A 24,852-nucleotide genomic window follows, 5' to 3' on the forward strand; every position below is an offset into this window, starting at 1 on the left:
GGATCATTTCCATTTCTTTGGTGTTTCTATTGGGTTTTTGTATTTCTATGATTTGGAAAATTTCTTACATTAGTCATAGTTTGAAAGTGGCAAGTTCTTCAGTTCCAATTCCTGAAAATGTCAACATTTACTATCCCCATTTTTCTGACATTCAGTAAATTCACCAGGTAAAGTTTAAAAGTTCATGCTGACTGCTAGAAATTACCATATCAGAAAAGTCATTTAGGTTGATTATTATTTTGAAATTATCCATTTTGCTTCTAACATAGGTCAGTGCCAGCAACATTCCCCTTTCGATATTGTGGAGAAAAGTGTTCATCAAGCCCAACATCAACTTCAGTGAGATTTATGTTTCCATCATATAAGCAGAATTGGTTTTGTAGTTAGCTGGGGTACCTTAAAACAGTGAGAATGCAAAGCACTCTGTACAGCTGAGCTGCAGCCACTTACTCGTAAGGGCAGGGAGTGTTGTGTTTTGCAGACTTCTGAGCAGTACATCTGATTAAAACAAAATGCCCTGCCTCCTTATAGCTGTTTATTTTTTACTAGCAATATAGTATAGTTCATTGGTGAACTTTTGAGTGATTACTTCAAGTGATTTAGCTCCCATGCAACTAAACTAAAACCAGAGATTAGTGAAAGACCAGCATTGTGCCCTATCTCTGTGGTAGACATGCATGGGTTGATTCTGGTGACAGTAAGACCCAGAGAAGTTTCACAAAACAACCTAAAGGCTATGTAAACTCTGGTACACAAAGTTAACCATACAACCCAATTTTAGCAGAATATGGACTCATATTTCAGGCTTGTATTATTGCACAGTAGATCTAAAGAGCATAGTTACTTCTCTGTAGTGATCCTAATTTTATTTTCAACTGCTTTTCCTCATTTGAAATTTGCAATTCAATGCAATCAATTTCACTTTGGTTAAACACTCTAATGTGCTCTAATAAAAACAGGCAATTGATATTCTAATTCTGTTGTATTGAAACTAGCACTGTATTATGAACACATATGACAAAATATAGCAAGCACCATGGCAGCTACTTAGAGGAAGATTCTTCTCCGGTTGTTTGTGTGAGATATAACACCAGCCTGCATGGCACTTTTAATTTCAAAAGGCTAGAAGGTACTTTACAAATTACACCTTCAAATAACAAATCATCTTAATTTCTGTCTACTGTTTCTGAGATGCATCAGAGTAGTCTTCTAACACTTCACAGCAGTACCACATCATAATTTATGGACCACTAGCAAATATTTTTTATGCATGAAATCTTTCACTGGGACAGGATCTAGGACAGCAGAGAAGACCACAATTCACATTGATGTTGCATGGAGAAAGAATATATAGAGGTACGATGTAATTACATGAGAAGGATTCTATGAGTTTTCAGAAAATCTTTCCTGAGAAAGTCATAAAAATAAAAACTTTCCCCCTTCTATTGGCTGGATCAGAGGAAGCCAGGGGAGAAATGAAACATTTTCTGTTTTTGTTGTGTGTTCCCTTGCTGGGAATTGTTTTTAGACAATAGTTATCACCAATAATCTCATAAAGAAATAAACAAACAAAAACAGTAGTGTCCTTAATTACCATTGATTAACAATCAGAATCTTATTTTTGACTGCTCTCTGTGTTTAGTTATCAAACATCCCTGCAATATTGGTTCTGTATTGGTTCTGATAAAGAGTACCATCTAAGGGACCACTCTTGTTGACTTACCAGAATGATTTCAACAATCTTGAAGTCTATAAACCCTTGAAATCTGATTAAACCAGATCAGATGTCAAATCAGGCCAATCAACCTTCTCAGGCTTGACCTGAGACACAACTTTCATTAATGGCAGAGGCAATCCTGCTGGTAAGAACCCTGAAGAAACATGGAATACTACAATGTCCAAAGGAAAACTAGAAGAGAGTGTACCTATCACTTCATGCATTTGGATGAGTCCCTTGATTCGTGTGTTTGAAGCCTTCTCTTCAGAGAATCTAAAGCTCGACTCCCACTCTAACTTTCCTAACAAATTTTCTGACGCATACCTTTACCCTCAGAAACTATGAAAGTTCATGCAAACTTTAAATAGGAATAGATTTAGAGTTGGTTTTCTTGCTTTGGTTTTTTCGGTTTTTGTTTGTTTTTTTCGGATGCAGATCATCATATTCAAGGCAAAGGTTTTTGCATTTCATTTTCAAATGTGAGCAGGATCACCTTCAGAAGGATCAACAGATTTGCATTGATGAAATATTACAACACAATATTTCACAAGACATATAATTATTAGTCTTACTAATACTTACTAATAATACTTCTCTCCCTTACATGTGCTACCTACTAGCACTGATTTAATCAATTTTTCTTCTGAATTAAGGTCAGATCAATTACGTCACAGAAAGCCAAGCTTATTTGTGAATAAATTACTTCTTATGTGTGTTTTATGCTTTTATTTTTTAATCTTTCTTGATAATGAGAAGCTATCAAATTTGGACAAACATTTTTACAGATCAGTTGGCAAGCAGGCAACAATAATAATACCGAAATATTTCCATAGAAATGAGCTCATTACCTGTCTGCTTGTGGTGAAAGAGTTTTAAATGAGTTTTGCGTCTGTGTTGCCAATCTGGTAGGCAGAGATAGTTGCAGAAAATGTAGTTAATAGATAAACAAGGCAAAAAGTGTGGTCACAAAGCAGTTGCATTCTGAACTGCTCAGTTATTTGGTAACTTGTCTAATTCCTGATCAATAAGTCAATAATGAAACAAATAATGTCTTCTCAGAATTATCCACTCTGGGTATGGGACAGAGTTGTTAAGAAGTCGCCTGACTTGCCATAACTGTGTTGGTCTTAGTGGTGACTTCAACTGAAGGACAATTAGATCCTGAAGGTATGTCCAAATATCAGGTCAGGTATGTAAGCAGGAACCACACAGAGCATGCCTAAAACAAAAAGCGTGACAGGCCCAAGTTGGTCTAGCTAGTAGTAATTATTAAATACCCAGACTGCTCACAATATGAAAACAAACATGCACTAGCTCAATAAATATTTGCCTCTTCAAACCATGCATTGCTTTCAACTTCACCACAAATAACTCTCTTCTGTGAGACCACACCATTTTCTGTAACAAGACAAAGCAATAGAAAGGTGCTTCAAGTTACTAGGTTCAAAAGCAAAATACAGGGCAAAATATTGATTATAAAGCAGAAGCTACTAAACAAATGAAATTTGCTTTCTTTTACAAGGTTTGAATTTTAAAGGATATAAAGCAGGACACAAACCTGGGGGATATTCACAAACAAACAAAAAAAACCCCAAAACCAGTAAGCTACCACGTAACCAAACAACAATACAACCACAGAACTATCTGGGAGATTACCAAATACAGGTGTGTTTCTAAAGAAATATTATTGTCAAGCAAAAAGTATAAAAGGAAAAAAAATTAAGTGAGAAAAAAACCCTGGACTGCCACCACAAAAGTCACCAAGGGCCTACACAGTTCTCTTTTTTGTAAGCTTATCCAGTGCAGCTATTTATTGCAACCCATTTCAAGACTCAATCTCCAAGATTTAGCTCTCTAAAGAGACATTTTGCCAACTTAAAGACCCATACCTATTCACCCATTCTCTTCTAACTTCATGAACATACAATTCCTTTCTGAATTCTTTTAAAAATTACTTTCAAACTTTCCAAGTACTTGCTCCAATCTATCTTCTGGACCTTTTCTGTACTTACTCCAGTCTATCTTCTGGATCTCTTCTGTATTTTCTCCTTTATATATTTGGATTTCTTTTGAATGCATGTTTTCTAGTATCTAATAAGTAAATCTCTGCCATGTCTTCTTTAGTCATACTGGATAATGCTATGTCAAAAGCCTACTTGGCTCATCCTACTGTCTCTTTTCCTGCTCTCTTGTCTCTCAGTTTTACTCACAATTCTGTTTTCAAAGTTGATCTATAAAAACTTTTCCTTCCTGATTAAAGTTCCTAATTTCACTCAGTGTCTGCTATAATTTCTTAATTAACTCTGTAACTATGTAATTTTGCCACATTTTGCCACATTTTCTGAAACATTTGTCAGGAAAGAAGCGCTCCAAATAAACTTGTAGTATTACTGAATAGGTTGCTATTAACTACAGCCTATCATCCAACTAGCTCTGTTTCTATCAACATTGAGTACATCTTTCTCTTATCTTAGCTGGTACATCTTCTGCGATAGGAGCAATGTTTTGGTTTGGTGTTTGAAGAGCCCAATAGTTGTTTCCAACTACTCTGAGACTGACAATAGCATAACTTAAAGAGTCTGTAATTATACATAGGGATAAAGGTTCCCCATAGAATTTGACATGATTAATTCTGCATTGAGTCATTCAATAACTGTTCCTTTCTCAAACTGGACCTCAGTTCACTTAAATATGTGGGGAGTCTGTCCTGCAGATTACTTATTGGCAAGTGATAAGAGTACATTTATTGGAAAGAAAAGAAAATTCCCTACATGGCCCCCCTCACGTACCTGCTCGGCAGTGTTTGGCTCTGCACAGATCTCAGCTAGATCTAGGACCAAGCCGCAACACACAAAGATGTAAAACATCCCTGGGGGTTCCTTTGTCAGCACAGCTCTCCGTGCTTGCACATTAAGCTGTGACAGATGCAGTGACAAGGCTGCCGATTTGTTAAGCAATTGCCACAGAGCTCGAGTTATGATTACAGGCAGTCCTTGCTACCAGACACCTACTGCTTTAACATCAACAATGAAGATGAGTCACTAAAGCAACTTGGGAGCATCATTGAGCAAGTGCTGAGACAAATATCTTTGTCTGCTGTGATGGTGTATGCTGTGACATCTAAGAGAGCACTGCCCGGGGTGTTCTCTACTTTATTAAGTCTCTCTCCCCAATGTCTATCTCAAATATTGAAACTCCATTCCTGCTGTAAGCTCAAAGGGAGAAGGAATTTTGCACTTTCACTTTCCTCCAGTAGTCTGCTTATTTTATAAGACTTTATCAGTCTATCCAAGCCCGAAACTTTATTAGGGTCTTTCCCCTGACCATGGTAATATAGGTCCTCTGAGCTTTTTCCAAACAGCAGCAGCAGGTTTATAAATTGGCATGATTTATACACTGCCACTCACACTCTAAAGGGTGAGTATGATCCTATCATATGAATTTCAGTCTCATACAACCTGGGAAAGTTATGGTTGGCAGCAGATAAACAGAGATGGTCTGTCTGCAGACTCAGGAAGATGGCTTTGCAGTTGACATTTGGTTAGAAAATTATCCTTAAATTAAATTCGTTTAATGTGGTACTGCTTTTTGACACTCATACCAAAAAAAGTTTCACCATACTTTTGCTTTAAAAGGAATTTCCTAGCTCAGGAAATATTCTTTCACTTTATATATTTACCAGCAATAATTCACATTCTTTTTTTACTTTTGTCTTTTGGGGAGTTTTGTCTCTATAAAGAGAGATTGTCCCAGGCAAAGGAGACAAGGATGGAAGAACTTATAGAGATGGACTGTTTAGTCTATATGTCAGAAGCACAACATGGAGCACGCAGGTTTAGAGAATATAAAAGCAGCTGTATGCCCCTTAGAAAAACATCCTCAACACAATTTGGGATGAAATGTATATTCAGAACAAACCTTCACTTAAATAACAGAAGGAATGAAAATAGCTCAGTATCTCAACCTCACTTTTTTTAAACTTTACTTATTAGAGTGACCTGACAATCTGATGCAAATTGACTGGATAATTGATTTATTACAGTACTAGGACTTGGAGATACAATTTGATCCACTGCAGATAGGCAGAGGACAGTATGGTATCTTTATCCTCACAGCAGTTCACAAACTTCAGAGCAGTCAGCTGGAGAAAAATGCTTCAAAAAATCACAGTCTATGCTCCATTTGATAAAGATCTGTCAATCCTATGCTGTGCAAAGAGGGCTTTAGAACTAGTGAGACTTGTTCAGCTATCAAGTATGTTTATTTCAGATCCTGTATTATTAGACAGTGGCTAAGATTTTTTTGTGCTGTTTCCAGCCACGATGAACTGGAGCAGACTTCTGCCACTCTTCTCCTCCAAGCAAGGTGAACCTGCAGGCAGACCAGGAGGTGGCTGTTCAATTTGAAGAACAGCTGTTTGGAAATACTTTCTCAAGACATTGCCAGCTGCTCAGCATCCTGCTCCACTACACATTTCTAAACACATTAAATAGATTTATTTTCCACTTGCAGTCAGTGTGTGAATTATCTATGTGCTTTCAGAGGGGGCACTGCTTAACTGAATGTCCTGTGCCAAACACTAACAGCCTGAAGCACATGCCTATTCAAACTACATCTAATGACATCATCATTTATATGTAGAATTATGTGCAAACAGAAAAGCAGAGATGGGTTTGTAACAACATAGACTTCTCCAGCTATCATAAGGATTGTTTCTGAGGAAGAAACAAATGGACAAATTTCAAAAATTAAAACAGAGGCAAATTAAATGCAAATGATAAGATGTCACTTGCTCAAATGTAAACATGATATCCTAATCACTGTGTTCCAAAACCAAGTATTTAATTTAGACCAGAGTCCTTATGTTAGAAACCACAGAAGTGATTTCAGTAGGTGCTGTGAATATGCAGGTCGTTGTAAACTCCCTCAGAAACTTGCTTTGAACCAATGCGTGAAAATGCATTCTTTCTCTTCCCTTTCGATTCCCAAATACAGATTTTTATGAAGCTTGGGAAATGCCAAATTTGAGGTCTATGACTTAATGTCCTCACACCAATATACCTTCTGCATGGCCAATTCTGTGATAATCCATTTAAATTCTGCAGGAAAAATACTTTAAAGTAAAAAAATCCAAACGCCAACTGATACCAGCAGTGTTAAAAGGATGCCACCTACTGGGCACCTCATCAGTCTCCAGTAAGAGATCTGGAGAGGTAGGTGAAGTAATCTGAGAAAACTGAAAAAGTCTGCTTTGCAGGGTAGCTCCATAAAACTGGGAATAATAACAACAACAACAACAACAACAACAACTATTATTATTATTATTATTATCATTATTATTATTATTATTATTATTATCTCTTTGCTCCTTAAGCTAAGGATTTCCCAAAAACTCTGAGTTTTCTTTCTTTTCTGTCAGTTTTCTCATGCCTCCTTTTTTCTTTTGTAGTAGCAGCAGCAGCAATAGACGTTTCATAAGCATTTATTCTTTGCATTTTCCTATTAACACTTCCCCTCATGGTGTCTATATTCCTGATGAGATGGCTGCATTTTAACAATCTGTTCACCACTTTTTTCTGTGGTCCTTGAGGCTAACAGGCACTGTCCAGGCTTCCCATTGAAAACAATTAAAATATGCAATATATGCACGCAGAGGCAGAGATTCACATACATGCAGGAAACACAAGGAAACACGATGGAATTAATATTGTGCTGTCGGAGAAAATTAGGCTGTGCTTTAGGCTCTGTTTCATATGGTGTCAAAAAGAAAAGTTAAAAACGAGGTTTCAGCTTTGACTTTTATGTCCTAATTCTGTGAGACTATTTCAGCCCTGTTACTTGATTGTCTGGCCACTACATTCTGCTTCAACTATTGCAACTATTCGGTCTCCTTTTTATTTACAATATTGCTTTCTGGAAGGAAACTGTCAGGCACATTTATGTCTAATATCCCTTCCAATTGTGGAGTGCAAAATACCAGAAAAATCTGGAGAATTGGAACAAGTTTATAAAGTCTCCAAGATTAAACATAAACCTTCAGAAAACTGTGTAGTTCTTGTGCAGTTCATTACAGAGGACTAACAAAACAGAGAGACGCTTTCTCATTTACCATTGTGACCAATTTACTATTTTAGCAGAGTTAAAAGACTTTGAAACAACCATGGATTACATTTATACCTACCATCTCTAGATTCCTTTTTTACAAAGATTAATGCAATACAAAATTAATTATATAAGCAGACTGTCTTTGCATTAAACCCTACTCACATTTTATTAGATCCTATTCTCATTTTCACTCTAGTCACTTTTGCTACATTGACAGTACAAAGAGGACTTCATATGAATCAACTTTTTTCAAGTAAGAATTAAGGCTTTAATATAACAGCAGTGTGATGTACAGTGGGTCACCGGGTTGGTTTACATAGTTTTAAAAGAAGCAACACTATGCCTACTGAGGGTATCCTCCTTTTCGTAACTGTAAGAAGTATTTGGTGCAGTAACTGATGTGGTAATAGCACAGATGTGCTTTTTATTCATCAACACAAAGTTTCTTCTTTTCACTCAAACCAGGGTGAGCCTACTCACATTGTTCTAACTGCCCGCTCCATGGGAGCGCTATTATTTTTTACTATTTCACTCCTATTGTCATAGCACAATAATTTATGCTCAACCAGCACCTGGGTGTCAGCAAGTCAAGCCCACTCTTTAAATTCATGCTCACAGAGCTTTTGCGCCTGTGGCTGTCAAAAGGAACAACTGTATTACAACACTCAGAGTGTGCCTGCACTGTGGTAGGACCAGCCATCACACTTGGGCCAGGTGCGAGAGTGGGTGTGAACGTGCCCGCCTGAGAGCAGCACTGAGGCAGCCCGAGGCAGCAAGTGGAGAGCAAGGCTGCAGTCTTTTGTGTTTGGCGCTACATCAGCCTAGTAACATCCCTTCTGGCCCCCACTGGCATCAGAGCAAGCCAGCATGGCTTGGAGCAGCACTGCTGCAACAGGCACATCCCTGTCCCACATGTCAGGTGGCCAGAAAAAGCTGAAAGGGTTGCTAGCATCTATCTTCCCTTGATTACAGTTTCTGAGGCCATCACACACAGCCTCCATGCTGGGAGTACCTAAGATCAGTCCACTCTCCTCATTAGACACTGAGGAGATTAATTTTGTCATGCATTTTTATTGTATTCTACCATTCTACTTCCAGGCATAAAAAGACAGATGCTCTGATTCCAGTCTGCATAACCACTGACTCAAATGCACGAATTCAGGCTAGTGATTTAAGTAGTTACGACTTGTTTATGGAAATGCCATTATACACTGTTTCAAAATACCTGAATAAAGAGAGTTCTGCTCAAGGATAGCAGAAATTATGGGAATTAAAATGCAAAGGTGAGGGGTTTTTTAATTATTAGCCAACCAGATTGGCTCTAAGCAGGATGGCAAAATAAGATCTGTAAGCAGATGGGATAGGGACCTTGTGGGGGGAAGCCCCACAATTAAAGTTTGAGGTAGTGCAAAAGTGAGGCCGTGTTCCATGGGAGCAGTGGAGCTGGTTAGATGGTTTCCATGGACATGGCCTTGGGTTGCAGGGAGTACAAGGTTGGGACGGTTTGATAATGTGCAGGTGCTAGGATTCCTGGATGTTGTTGTAAGAATATGTTTGTGTTGCGTGTGGGAAAGTAGAAGGTAGTAAGCTCAATAAAAGGCTGCCTGCTGCACTGAGCAGGCAGACATCTCTTTGTCTCACCATCCTCATGTGTCTTGTGTGTCCTTCTTTTCCCCTCGGACCAAGACCTCACGACAGGTACCCCACGACAGAACCTTGTTTCAGAGTGACAGGAATTTGCATCACGGACACAGACAATACTTTAAGAGTGTATGTCCTAGCTACAGAACCCCCTAATTCTACCTAAGTAAACAATGTAGATAGATATTCTTTTTTCTCCTCTTTGGAAAAGTCGCATCACACAAGTTAGCTTGTACAGTACTTTAAGAAGTACTACATTTTTCCTGTCCATATGGCAGCACTTCTTACTTGCTATATTTGCCTAAAAAGGTTAACTTCACTTAGGATGAGAATACTATGGAAAACAGTTTGTGAAATGCTGCTTTAATAAAATTATAAGAAAAAAATCGAAATCACTGACTTTTAAGAACACCAAATCCACCTTCTCAACCTGTCCACCCTCATGCTTTGACTATACCCAAGGATTTCAGATACCCTGCTGAAACATCAAAGAGAATTAAGAAGGAGGAAATTACTCAGGAATAACAGTGTGCAAATTAAGCAGGAGGAGAAAGAGGAAAGACAGTTTTCAACTAGATCCATTTCTCAAATACTGGTCTCCAAAAGTCTCCCTCCCTTTTTTTTTACTATTAACTGGGAGTTCTGGCATACATAATCCTATTGCTTTGAAATTCAGCAGATTTTGAGGAAGTCTAGAGGTGTCTTAAGTACAGTAAACAAGTATCTTCAATATTTGACAGTATCCCATATTCTAACTAGTTTGAATAGCAGATCACATTTTCTATTAGTTCCTGTCACAGAAGAACCTGCTCCTGATGCACTTCAGTCTCACTGACAGGATGGCAGTGCTTCCAGTTACAGGAGCTAACTCATGCCCTAGCACTACTTAATTTATCTTGCAGTGTGTAGAATCTGCTCTTAAAAAAATACCTTAAAAGGAATCAAAGTATGAAGAAGGGAGTTGTACCTCCTTTATAAGGTTAATGGTAACGATCCACAGAGAAAATGCAAGTTTTTCATGGACTAGTATTAAACCTGAACATTAACAGACTATCTCTCATACTGCCACCTTCTTTAAGATTGATGAGCTTGAACTATTCAGTGGCATTGAGATCACTTCAATATTGGCTCTAAACAGTATTCTAACTATAACACCTTTAACTTTCTGAAAATCATTTGCAGTCTAAAGCTTTTAAATTTCTGCATCGTTTTCATTTTCCACCTCTGCTTTTACTAATGGATGAAATTTTTAGCAAAAATTCTGTGTTCAATGATGTTAAAAGGTCTTCTAAAGAAACACATATGGCTCGTTCCTGTGTTTGTATATCACCGGTGTCCTTATGTCATATAGGGTCTCTTGGACTCATATTAATAAAACCAAATTCATGTAATAAAGTCAGATGATTAAAGACTCTCCAGATTATAAAGGTAACTGAAGTTGGAAGGCACTTGGACAACCTTTATCAGCCTTCTTGGGGATAGGTACTACAATTTTAATTGCTTGTCCTCACACTTCTTTTCTCATTGGAATTCTTCTTCAAGGGGTTTTAAAGGATGAACAGTGCCCACTGAATCAAAATTTATTCAATACTTTATCACTGGTATTCAGTGGATTTCATTTATTGTACATACATAAAACCCTGCATGGTAGACAGATTTATTCATTTCTTTACAAGGTTTTTTCCTTGGGGCTCAGTATAAAGGTTTCACTGACAAATAACTAACCTCCAAACTACTGCTGTTTGGTGAGAGATAGCATTATCGGGATTCCACAGATGAGAAGCCAGTGCTGCATTGATGGGTTGGCATCCTTTTCCTTAATCAAAGACTTCTAAAACTTACTATCTGCTTTCAGTCGCTCAGCATATTATACACAGGAAGGATGAAGAAGCACTAAGACATGGAATGAAAAATGTTGAAAAGACGGCTGACAGTGTATTGTGTTTTCATAAATGTTGTCGTGTATATCACTATTGCAATGTCCCCAGCTCATGCAACACATCCTATAGAGATCATTCCCATGGAACGTTGCCTTTTATTTCAAGGTAAACCCTATCCATATTTTCTAAAATTCCTAGGCCATTTTTGGATTGCACATAAAAATCTGTTCCTCCTGCAAGTTCTTACGGAGGTGACATAATTTCTGCTATTTAGCAGGTAAGTTGCTGACCCTACTCTGAGTTTCAATTCCTCTGAAGAGATCAGTGCTTTCAGCCCTTTTCCTTTCTTCCATTTGTGGATATGCTTGGATGCCTCCTTTCGAGACCACAGTAATTCTCTGAGTCATAGAAAAAATAGCCTGTAAAGGGCCTCTGGAGATAACCTAGTAAACCCTCTGCTCAAAGCAGGGCTAACTTCAAAGTTAGCTTATTCAGGGTCATATCCAAGCCAGTTTGAATTTCTCCAGGGATGGAAATTTCACAGCCTCTCTGGGCAATCTGTTCCAGTGCTCAACTGTTATCATTCATCTGCTTGCTAATGATTTGGATCTGACTGTGATTTAGAAATGTCCTTGATATCATGTGACTAACACTATCAGGTTTTAGTGGCATTCACTCTGGTAAGAGTGTGAGACATTCTGCTATTTCAAGACCTTTCTTCTTCGATATATCTTGTGCAGATAATTCATCAGCAGGCTTTTCTGAAACACTGCCTTCTGGATAAAGTGTTGGAAGGCACTAATTAGCTCCTCTCCTTGTCCTATCTGACTTTCTAGTACCAAACTATGCATCTAACATAATGAATATGGTTGCTAGAGCGGGCCTGGAAGTTATGACATTTAGCATGAGTGGGTTGTTTTGTTCCTGTCTCATTGCATGATTGTTCTTGTGTTGATTTGTTCCTGATTCATCGTTCCTAAAGATCTTGAATATCGATGCACACATGGAATACCCTATCATTTTTCTTCTCTACTGCTATCATCAAGTAAGCCTTTCCAATGGCTTCTTCATTTTTCTAATTAATGTCTTTATTGCCAAAGGGCTTGCAGTGGAAATAGCTATCACAGTGCAGTATGCAGTTCTAGTACTGCCTTGTAGGTAGATTCTGCAGCAAGCACTTGACATCCTCTGTCTTCAAACAGACACATAAACACATGCCTGACAGGCTTGCTATTCTTTTCCAGCATTCACTATTTTTAATGTATTTATCAAATTTAATGAATAGTTAAACTTTACATCCAAAATTATTTCTGCAGGAGTGTCTATTATAGAGATATCTGGATGCTTACTTGTATCCGTGGACTTTTACCTACATAGAATAAACGTTCTTGTATCCTACTAGCCTTGTTCTGTGCCAGAGATTCAACTTTTTCTGAAGTCAGTCCCAAAAACTTGTACCCCAATACTGATGCTTGTTTTTATGGCTATTTCTTCCTAATTTATTTGAAAACATGTATGTCTCACCACTATAAATCTCCTTTTTTTTTTTAACAGTAACATTGCTGCTGGCTGCTTTCCCCAGAGACCTTTTTCAGCTGCACACTCTTTGGCTTTGATCTTCTCAGTCTGCTTTGCAGTATTTAAAATACATCTTCTTGAACACCTGTTTTTCATTTTATGATACTTCAATGCTCACTGGCAATTTGCTGGGTTTGTGGCTATGGAGCATGCTTCTGAAGTGAACTGTGGTTGATGCTTCTCTCTGGGACCATGCACACTGAATGACTGCTGACCCACATTTTATCATCTACATGTCATCACCATTACTGAGATGTCCTCTCATCTGATCTGTATCTTTTATGCTCTAGCTATTCTAGTGGTATTCTAGGACATTCAAGTGTGCTCCACTTACATACTTTTATTTCATTCTTACCTCTCCTACTGGAAGTCTCCAGCATTACACTTCTCCTCTGCAAAAAGAGTTTTTTAATAATCAGTTTCAGCTGGCTGATTCACTCACACCAAAGGACTCAGTAGGTCCTCAGCTTTCCTAAGATTTCTTTGCTGAACAGAACTCCTCTCTCTGAAACCATATACTTCAAATCGCTCCAACAGTCTATTCACATTTCTTGTCAGCTTCACAACTTTTTGCTTCTTCTCATCTCTCTGTACAAAAGAATATGAGAAACAGAGGATCTTCCTCCTTCTTTGCCTGAAGTCCAGCAAAAAAACTGATTCCACCAACCAAACCTGTGCATTAAATGAAGCTTTCTTCTTTCAGGTCTACACTTCTTGCCTTTCTCTGTATGAGGAACATAAAATTTTCTCCAGATTCTATCTGTGAACTTGGTTTAGATTACCATAAAGATAGTTAATATAAAGACATAGCTAACAGTATGCAAGTCCTGCTTACACACCGAATGCCATGAACTAAACAGAATTGCTTTAATTAACTAGCTTTTCAGATAGCCTCTGTATCCTACCCTCTAAAGCTCGACACAATAAACCCATGAAGAATAAACACCACTGTCCGAAGATCATTACACCAGCGTATTAACTACAATGGTGAAAATGGCTCACAAAAGAGACTAGAACCTTTAAAGTCTGCTGCAAATGTTCAGCAGGGCTGAAATGGTCACAGCAGTGGCAGATTGACATCCTGCACGTTTCAGTTCTGAAGGAAAATAAAACCTCACCAGAAATCTTGTGCTGATAGCACAATACTGGTGAGACTCAGGCAGGTCATGTACAACTGGCACATTGTCAAGGGTACTGCCCTGAGCTTCTCCTTTATAAACTTTCTTCTGTTCTACTCCTGTCTCCTCCCAGACATTAGCTGTTTCTTCTCACCTATTTCCACTCTTCATTCTTTCAGTACCGTTCACAATTCCTAGTCAGACCTAGCTCCTTCCAAGCTTTCTGCCACTGCAGTTCCAATCTCTTTCCCCAACCTTTAGTTTCTTCCCTTCTTAACTATCTCATTTTCCTGACTTCATGACTCCAGTATATTTAGTGGGGAAGGGGGGAGGAAATTCTGTCTCTTCCAATGCATCTTCCTCCTAATGTGCTGTTCTGCCAGTTCCTACCCTAATCAGCCTCTAAATGCCTCTTTCTGGAAATGTCAGTGGTTTTCAGTTATCAGTTTGTCCCTCAGCATCTAACTTGTTGCACAAGCTTGTCCTTCTCAAATGACTCCTGCTCCAAACCCACAGTTCACTGGCCCTCAGTAGTAACTCCTGATTCCAGTTCCAGTATCCCTCTTCCATGTCTGAAACCATTTCCATTTTCCCACATTCCATACTGTTTATATCTCTTCCTGCTCTTCCTTTGTACTTAAGGCTTGTTCTATGTGCTCTCATGTAGGTAGCACAAACTGGCTTATACCACCTCAGAACTGCAACTGCAGACAAAAACTCTAGAAGATGCAGGCTATACATGTGTGGGTGTGTTCTTACACAAATGGTAGAAGGTTCAGCCTTGACTCAGAAGCCATCTACTGCCAAGTCCATTTTCCACCACATGGTAGCACAAGAACTTCTCAGAGAAAAAGAGCGACCAGAACTTGCAAACATAAGCAAAGCAATATATCCTGCACTGGAGGAGATTTTCAGCAACCATGAAAATTATATGGCTAAAACTTTTCAAATAAATTCAATAGATTGAAGGTAAAGACAGGGTTGTGGTGGTTGGTTTTGTTTTGTTTGTTTGTTTTGTTTTTTTTTTTTTTTTAATAAGTATGCACTGTGAATAGGGCTGTATTCTCTCCCAGTATCTCCTCCAGGGTGTTGTATCCTTCTCCATCCAAACTATCTCCATTGTTGAGTACAAGACACTCACTATATTATGGTGCAATTTAAAAAATTGAAATAGTATTTAATAGCAATAAAATATTTTTATACATAAATGAAATTTTGCTCACTTCCACAAGTATTTTTATAATGATAGCAAAAATCTGGATTTAATTTTTTTTAATCCTGTAATTCATTAATATCTTTTCACTTGAAAATATTTGAAGATTTTCAATAGAAAAATAAGTTCTGAAATACATTTTTTTAAATTCTATACTGAAGTAATTGGCATAACTAACTGTCTTTAAATGTTACAGCCATGTGATTTCTCCATATGGAATCACACATCAGTGGAAAACCATAATTCATCACTTCAAGAAACCTCTTATCAAACATATTCTTTCATGTGGTATATGGTATGTCTGTAACATTTGATTATAGTAAATAATATGCTGACCATATGTTGCAAGGTATTTACATAAGTAGATAAATTATAGGCCTTGATACTAATAAAACAGTGTCCTAATATTTTGCGAGAGAATGAAGACACTTTCAGATAATAGTTGAGGTTGCAGAGGACCCTTTCTGTGTACAGTGCACGCGCATACCTCCTTCTGGCTTAACCACACACATTTCTCGTGCACTGCAGACCAGTAAACCCAATTTCTTTTCCTCTTATTAAAGGGGAGGCTGGTAGTTTAAATAAAAAGATTTTTGTAATTTCTGTCACTGCGCAGGCAACTCAGCTACAGCAATGACAAAATACTAGAGTAGGCTTGGATTTTTAGTATGCATGTAAATCTCAGATGTGAATTATTTTGAGCAGCAGATGAAAGAGAAGTGATACAGTTACCCAGTGAATACCTACAGATTTTTCCAGTGATGACCTCTGATTACATCAGGCATTTCATGGGATAAACACATTTCCTTAAAAATACTGCAAATCTGATTGCCAATAAACTCAGCAGGCATTTAAACACTTATAAATCCAAACTTACGTGTTTTCTTTTCAGTGTTGAAAAGTCTTTAGGAAGCATATACTATGAAATACCATGAGACAATAAAAAGGAAAAATGCAATAAAAATCAGCTGAGTAGAAAATACTGGGTCTGCTTTATCTGTGAGAACATATGGTAATAATGATTATTATTTATTACTTGATCCTGCTTCAACCCAAAATGTACTTGGCAACATTTGAACACAGAGAAAAACATTGTATTGTAACACAAACAGCTCAAGGGCTTAAAAGAGTCAAGCCCTTCAGCAGTCTGTAGTAGTAGAAGTGGCCCTCAGAAAATTAAAGGAAGTCTCCACTCACACAATTTGTTCCCTATAACCGACTTTTTCTCAAGATCAGGGCTTAAAGGATTTGCTCAACTCCAAGCACTACAGCTCCGCACAGTCAGGAGCCCATGATCAGGTGTCTACAGGTTAGTCTTTCAGTTTCTCAACATTCTTAAACACTCTGAAGCAAAGCCAAAGACTTACCAGAGATGCTCCAAATTGGTCAGACTAAACTACCCTTTGGGGACCCCTGGTGGCCTAGTGGTTAGCATGCAGGACTCTCACCTCTGCGACCCAGGTTCGAATCCAGCCAGTCCCCCGGGCAGATGGAGTCCGTTAGCCCTGGGAGGCCATCCATCTATGAGAAGGTCACTCTAAACAAACCTACGTCCTGAGGACCTCACTGCCATTGTCCAAGCTTGCTTGGCCCCGGCAGATGAACCTTAGGATTAAAGGGTGGGCTCAGTTCAGCGCAGGCTGTGTCTCACCTAAAAAATCCATTGCGCAGGCTGGAAAGGTAAAAGACCTTTCCCCAAATCTTCGTTCGCGAAGACTGGCCATTATAAACTACCCTTTGAACTAGCCTCACATGAATCCTGTTTGCTACTTTCTTTTGTTAGAAACAGAGTTCCTGGAAGAGTTGCAATATAAAACATTATGACTCAATAAGCCACTCAAACACCTGTATAATCAACCAAACCAGTATCAGTGATCTGTCTTATCAATATATTATATATGCAAAATTAAACATTGGAATGTAAATGAAATTTCCCCTGCTAAAATATATGTAAGTGGAAGACAGTGCTGTCTATTACTTAATTAGGCATTTTGCAGCATAACTTTCCAGAAGTTCATCTCTACCACTAAATGTTCATGTGGATATAGCATTCAAAGCATCTCTTTCTTCTGAATTCTCTGTTTTCTGCCAAATATTCTTTAAATTTTGTGTTAATTGATGCAATTTCTGCATCCCATACCTTCAGTCTTCATAGTGTTTCCACCCCAGCAGCAGCAGCAGCACAGCTGAGGATAACAGCAGCAAACCTACTGTTTCCTTCAGTATTGTTTTGGAGACAAAACAAAATGAGGATCCCATTAGGAGCTGGACTGACCGGTGAGAACAAGAGTTCTTATCAGGAGAGATCCAAATTTTAGTCACATGAGGAAACTCATCAGTCTTAGTTACCTTTCTCTACCAAAACTGAGAAACCTTAGGAAGTTTTTCTACGCAATCTAAGTAGTGAAGGTGTAAGCATCCTGTCTCCTGTCCCTCAATATCTAAGGCTGGAGGAGATTGCACGCAGCTTGTTTAGAAGTATGAAATGCGCAACCTATTTCAGGCTGCTAGTATAGTCTGGAGAGAGATTATTGTGACAATGTAATGATCGTCTAGTATCTTTTGATGTTTATTTTACTCCAATGGAAGAGAGATGACAGCTCATAACATCAAAAGAGCTGTAACTTTATGGGACAGCACTCATACCTCTTCTGTGAGGAATCATACTTATTCATTAAAAGATGCTTACCATTGGATGTTGTCTGACATATGGCAAATTACACCATCATGTTTCAACAATGAAAAGGGAGTGCAATGTAAGAGAGGGGCCCAGTGATGAAGGACCTGCACAGCCACAGGTAACTAAGACTACAGAACACAGGCTACACACTAAGGCTACAGGTAACTAAGATTATGTGAATAGAGACAAATATCAAGAAAGAAAGTTGGATGAAATCACATGATGATAGCTCTACTCAAGAAGTTTAGGTTGTGCAACATAAAGTGAGACACAAACAAGTTCAGTACTGAAGGCTATGTAGAGCATCACCAGTTTGGCACTGCACCATAATGCGGGTAAATTTAAAAAGAAAAATTTCCTATAAGGTTCATGTTGCTTCTTCATAGATCACAAGCCCCATCCAACTAGGCCTTGAACATTTCCAAGTATATGCGGCATCCACAACTTCTCTGGGCAATCCCTTCTAGTGTCTCACCACTCTCATCATAAAAAGTTTCTTCCTGTTATTCAGTCTAAACTTGTCGTCTTTCAGTTTGAAGCCATTACGTCTTGTCCTATAACTATATGCCCTTGTAAAATGTCCCTCTCTACTCTTCTTTTAAGCCTATTTTAGGTACTGTGAGACTGGAAGATCTCCCTGGAGCTTTCTTTTTTCCAGGATGAACAGCTCCAGCTCTCTCACCCTGTCTTCATAGGAGAGGTGCTCCCACTCTCTGATCATCTTTGTGTCCCTCGTCTGGAACTACTCCAACAGCTTCATGTCCTTCTTAAGTTGGTGGTCTCAAAGCTGGATGCAGCACTCCAGGTGGGGTCTCACAGGAGCAGAGCAGAGGGGTAGAATCAGCTCCCTTGACCTGCTGGTCATGCTTCTTTCTATGCAGTCCAGGACATGACTGGCTTTCTGGGCTGCAAGAGCACATCACCACCTCATGTTGAGCTTTTCTCCAACCAATTCTATGATTCACTTGAATCATGACAGTTTGATTTGCTACAGATAACTGCTCTGGCACACACAACTTGTAGGGAAGATCAAGATACAAACGAAATACAACTGCAGAGCTACCTGTGATTTTTCTAAGCAGTTAACATTCATTACTGATATCAGCTGGAGGGAAATCAAGACTAACAGAAATGGAGTCATCCATCTGTAGCATCACAGGTGAGATGCTACAGTCACTTGATCATTCTCATGTTAGAGGCATGCCTCAGTGCTGCCTGAGAGAAACAGAAATGGCTAATTCACTCTATGAATTTATTCAATCTTTGATTACCTTTCTCTCACTTCCATTGAAGTCTAAACAGTTCCGTGGATTACAGCATTTTTTGTTATGTGAGCACTGAAAACTAAGTAAATATTTCACCATGAAAAAACCACAAGCAGAAAATTTAGTTGACCTTTGAAGGGACACTGTGCCAAATGTGGAGTCTCATTCCAGTCACTAACAAAAAGGTAAAACAGAAGTTTAGTTTGTTTTTCTTTTACAAGTATATCTCAGCATAATCTTAATCATGGAGCCTTGACATATTTGGAATGGCAACATTTTGTTTTCAGAAGCATTCAGTATATTTAAAAGAGATATTCTTAACTGTCAGCTTAATTCTGAGAAGGCAACTGTGAAGATAAGGTACAATTCATCTTGACTCAAGCAGCCTCCAGATATGTCTGTAAATTCACTTGGCATTGCCTGCAGATGTGTTCGATTTCTAGGACAAACCATCAGAATAAAAATCTTCTAACCGTCAAGGGGTAATTCAGCACTTCATACAGCACCCAGGAAGAGAAAGACATTTCAAACACCTCCTTTTGAATAATAGCAATTTTCTAACCCCCTGCTTTAGCTTTACCTCAAGATAATGAGGACATCACAAACTAAACATGTCAAAGCCACCCAAAAGTTTACATCATATCTTACTACTCCTTTAAAGTACATACCACTAGAGCTACCATGAATAAAATATTGTGAAACCATATATTCAAAAATACTGCAGAATTTACTGAATGTATTATTCATCTAACCATTGGTAATAGTTAATATTATTCATCAAAAGCCACAGGCTAAGGGATTTGGTTCTTGTATACACTGCTGAATATGACCAAGCAGGAAATTATTTGCTAAACAGTGTCACAGGAAACTGCAACACTGAAAATGTGACATATGAAATTGAAAAGCATGCTTATTTCCAAAACCACTACTAAAAGTGTGATGTAAACAGCCAGTTCTGCCAAATTTGTGTCAAGTCTTTTATATTATAAATGATAAAAAAGCCAAGGTCCAGATGCCACTCCACATCACCTTTACTGAACCCCACAAGATTACTGTGCTAAAACCCAGGAGTACGGCTATCATGTTGAGGTGCAGCAAATAAGATGCACTTATATGAACTGCATTTCTCAGTTTGTTTTGTGTACAGCATGTACAGGTAAGAACACCAGTACTGCACCATCAGTCCATCTCCCAAACCCAGAAGTCTTCCTCCCTGCAGGTTCCCTGGGTCTCTGGTGCACAGGTTAAGCCGGTCCTTGCAGTAAACCACCTTTCAGGACCACAGTTCAGTATGTGACTTGAACAGTACTAGTTCACCTGTCTACCATATGATCCTAATTCAGAAGGCATTTAGGGGACCATGGAAAAACACATGGCAGCATACCTCTGGTGTCCTTTATATCTACTCTTGCTCCAAGTATTATTCCCTATCAACTACTGTCAATGACTCCACTTTCTTCTTGTGGCTGAACACCAAAATTTCTTGTTCTTCCTTGTTTTAATGGTAAATCTTTGCATACATCCACACAAAGCAGCACAATCAGTCAAATAGAGCTCACTGCTAGAGGTAACTACCACCTCCAGGTCCTTTTCACTCTGAGGATTCATATCCTTAAATGAGGGTCACCTCAAAAGCATGGAGCCAACTGAACAGCTCATAGGCTCACTGGTAAGGCAAGACCATATCGTTGGTTTGTTCAGTAGATGCCCTGAAGAAAGACTCCTGCAGTATCTGGATACCATCTTGATTAAAAAGGTGTCCAGCTGAAACATGCCCATAACTTCAACACTTAACACAAGGCATGGATTTTCCAGTTGTAATTTCCAGGTGACTACCAAGACCAGTGTTGTTGGCAGTGCTCCTTATTGACTGAGATGTGGCCAATTATCTCTTCCATTGTTATCTTGTATTAGGTAGTTCTTCATGTGAGCAATTCAGTGTGTCTCTCCACCTAAGTTACTAGTAATTCACTCCATTGAAGTGACTGAAAGCAATGTCAAATGGAAAGTGGGTATAAGACCAAAAACCAGTCCAAATCAATACGTAATTAAGTGCTGTTCTTTTGTAGGCTAATGCTAGTAAAAATTAAGGTTAATAATGAAGAAAATAAGATCAGAGGAAAATAATATACAACCTTAAGGTACTGGTCATTCATTTCTGGGTACCTTTATCAAGGAATCAATTAACATTTAATCCTGTTAAAAGGTGCTCGTTGTACCCTTGTTAAGTAAAGAGTATTCATATTTCAGACCAAGATCACCTGTTGGCCTACTGCATGGCCTTTGGCAAGATGTCTTAGACTTTCCTGACTACTTACACTGCAAATTTTTCAAGGGAGTGAATTTTACTCTTTACATGTAGTTGTAGGTAGGGACCTGACTGGATGCCACTCTAACACAAACAATGGTGGAAAGGGCTCCGCAAGTAATAAGATCACTCGTGAAAGGCCTACAATCTGTGCTAGCATTAATGAGACTTTCAATATTGACTTCAATGGTGACAGTTAGGACCCAAACATCAATTACCAGAAATAAAACAAAACTGAGTTTCCCATCTTATTAATATGTAGAACCAGTGGTCACTTTCAAAATCAAATTTCATGGTATTTGCCAGCATAACTTTCAGTCAAGTGCAGTTCAATTATTTAGTTGTTTATTTTCCCAAAACCTCTATTTGCATGCAGGATTTTTAAAATAAATATTGAAAGAGTTCCTGAAAAATCATTAGATAGAAGAACTCAAGTCATGATATGCTCTTTCTTCTTCCACTTTCACTTACCCAAAACTAGTAGAAATTATTTGCAGCTATGTTGGTCATGCCAACATTATTATATAACAGGACTTGCATGTAGCTTCTTACAGGTGTACAGATACAGATTTAAAATTAACTGGTTTGGTTTTAAGCATTGTTCCACTTTACTTTGATTTGGAAGAGAGCTAGAATAAAAACAATTCAGCAAACATTCTGTAGAAAATTATTTTCATCTTTAATGAAAATTCTCAACTTCTTCAGATTCTTTTCAAAACCATTCAGCTGTAGACATAAAAAAAAAAGTTTGCTAAACTAGACTCAGTTCAGTTTATTAAGCAAAACCTTGTGAATATATTATTCAGTAATATTTCAACAAGATTTTTAGAAAAGATGCTTCTGTTCTTTCATCTCCCAATAAAGCTTACGACCTGCAGAGAACTAAATTGTAACATGATTTAATTGTTTGCTGACATTTTTATAGTATGTCAAATATTTAGCAGTTTACTTATAAACTTCTTTGACACAAGCAAGGTAATTGATAACATTCCCTCATACTGTCTGAATACCTCTGTTAAAATATGGTGCATATTCAAACTTCAATCCCACTTACAATCCATTCTCATGAAACAAAAATCAGAGTATTAGACAAATCTGGACTGCCTACTCCTCTTGAAAGCACAATACAGTTTATTCTATATAGTTTTTTAACAAGTATTAAAACCTGTGTGGCTCTTATCCATGATTCTAAAGCAGTACTGTATAGAGTTGCTAGAAGTGCCATTACCAGTCAAATTTAAACATTGCCACTTGAATTTCTAACTAAAGTTGGCTGTCACTCACAATAAATGATAATGAAGACCTACAGTGAAACCCCTCTTTGGAGGGGTTAATTGGGATTTTGCCATTGATCTTAACAGGACCAACATCTACTCAAGATTTATAAAGTTAGAATACTTCACTACATGCCAGTAGGTACAGAAACACAGAGTTTCAGTTAATTTAGAATTATTTCATGTCAACTAGCATAAGACAGCTATAGCAAGCATCGGAGCAGCAGCTTAGCAGAAGTTGCCTACTGGTAAAGGTTTTTGTATGCCTGAAGAAATTAAAGGAAGTATTATCTGTCCTGAATTTAATTTACCTGCTTGACAATTATGCCTAGGATTTTGAGTGGTGAATTAAATTCCCTCTTCAGCTCAAAATCACCTGCAGTTTTAGCTGCTGATAGCAAAGAAATGTTATCCTGGTCAGCCTTGATGCACTGAGCCCTAGAGCAGCATAGGAACCCTTCCACAGACCAAACACAAATGTTCTCCCCCAAATATCATCCTTTAATAACTGAAGGGGAAAAGGAGTAGAAGCAAGACCTTGATTTCATTCAGTGCCTATAAAAAAGCAAAGGCATTTTAATGTGATGTCTTGATTAATTCATTCTAAGCTCCTTTTATCCAGACTACTTAACTCTGAAGTGGACAGTCCTGGAAAGAATATCACATGTTGTATTACCCGTAAGAAGTTCAAGTGTATGTAAAACTCAGTGTATGTAAAAAGCTGGCAGGAAGGCAACTGTTAGATATTGACAATATTGACTTCAAGAGGTCTTCCGATACACATCTTTCTATTTACTCTTTTTATGAATGATTTTTTCATTCATCATTTTGGTCACAATTGACATTCTGTAACTAAAATAAACCAGAAGTTTTTCTCTTTTCTTTCAAATTGTCAACTACATTAACCTTGTCAAGAAGCCCACAAGAATAAAATCAATATAGCAATTTAAAGACAAAATTGGCAGGCATTATATTGTACTTGGACGCATCCAGTAAATAGCCTCATACATCAAACCACTGTCATCAATGGCAATATTCTGAAACCTACTAATGTTGTTTATTACATTTGCGGTGTGAAATGCCAAAGTAAGTACAGATATCGGTCCAGTAGATGAAAAATAACACGGAAATAATATCTCACATGCTTGAGAAGCACGGACTAGTGACTCAGGTGTCATTTAAACGCCCTGTACTTCCAGCACGGAGAGCGGCTGCTCTCTGAAAACGATACGGTACCAGCAGCGACCTGCTCGCCCATGCAGAAGCCGCAGCGGGAACTCCGGGACCCACTGCGCCCCGTCCCCGCGCCCCGACGGCCAGCTCCGGGCAGCGCCGTCCGTCCTGTGCCCCTTCCCCGGGGTGGCACCGCACACGCCGCCGCTGCAGGTCGGAGCTCCTACAACCCACTCCCTCTTTCCCCCCTATTTCTGGCTGCCCTACCAGCCGGGGGGTGACTCCCCCGGCATCCCCCTCCCCGCCGCTCGCTGGACCCTCGCGGCTCTTCCGCCCCGCGGCCGCTCTCCCGAGGTGGCGGGTGAGGAAGGGCAGACAGCGAAGTTCGCGGGACTTACGGTGGCAGCGCTTCCAGCGCTGGCGCGGCACCTCTCCCGGCCTCCCGTCACCTCGAGCCACCTCCGCGGCGGCTCGGTGCCCGCTCCGGCGCAGCCTGGACGCCCCTTCACTCCTCGGAGGAGCTCATGGGGCCGCCCGCTCCCCAACACCGCCCGGTGGGTCCCCGCGTCCCGGAGGCGGCGGACAGACACCAGCCAGGGTCGAGCCCTTCTGGCGGGGCTGCGCCTCGGGCAGCATCTGCCTCGGCTCGCCCGCGCCGCGCCCACCCCCCGCTCCACCCCGGGCGCCGGCGGGGCTTCGCGCAGACGTCGGTGCGGGGCGGCCGGAGTCCGCCCGGCGGCGGCGGCAGCGCCTCCTCCACCCCCGCCTCCCCGCGGCTCCCGGCCGCTCCTGCCGCCGGGGCAGCCGTGCCGGAGCCGCTGCTGCGGAGGCGGGAGGAGCGGGGGCCGCCGGCGCTCCCGACACACCGCCTGAGGAAGGAGGGGTCCCGCGGCGCGGGGG

At 39.4% G+C, this 24,852-nt stretch overlaps 1 protein-coding gene across 1 annotated transcript in view; it reads right to left on the reverse strand.

Annotated features, from left to right (window-relative positions):
• Window positions 1–24,585, reverse strand: part of CALCR (calcitonin receptor) — a 156,106-nt gene extending 131,521 nt beyond the window's left edge. Inside the window, exon 1 of the mRNA XM_027684792.1 lies at window positions 24,351–24,585. The gene's annotated coding sequence lies outside the window, so the exon portion shown is untranslated. The remainder of the gene's footprint in view (window positions 1–24,350) is intronic.
• Between the last annotated feature and the right edge of the window lie 267 nt (window positions 24,586–24,852).

Source organism: Neopelma chrysocephalum, unplaced genomic scaffold (assembly GCF_003984885.1).
Source record: "Neopelma chrysocephalum unplaced genomic scaffold, ASM398488v2 Primary Assembly neopelma1_67, whole genome shotgun sequence".
NCBI lineage: Eukaryota > Metazoa > Chordata > Aves > Passeriformes > Pipridae > Neopelma > Neopelma chrysocephalum.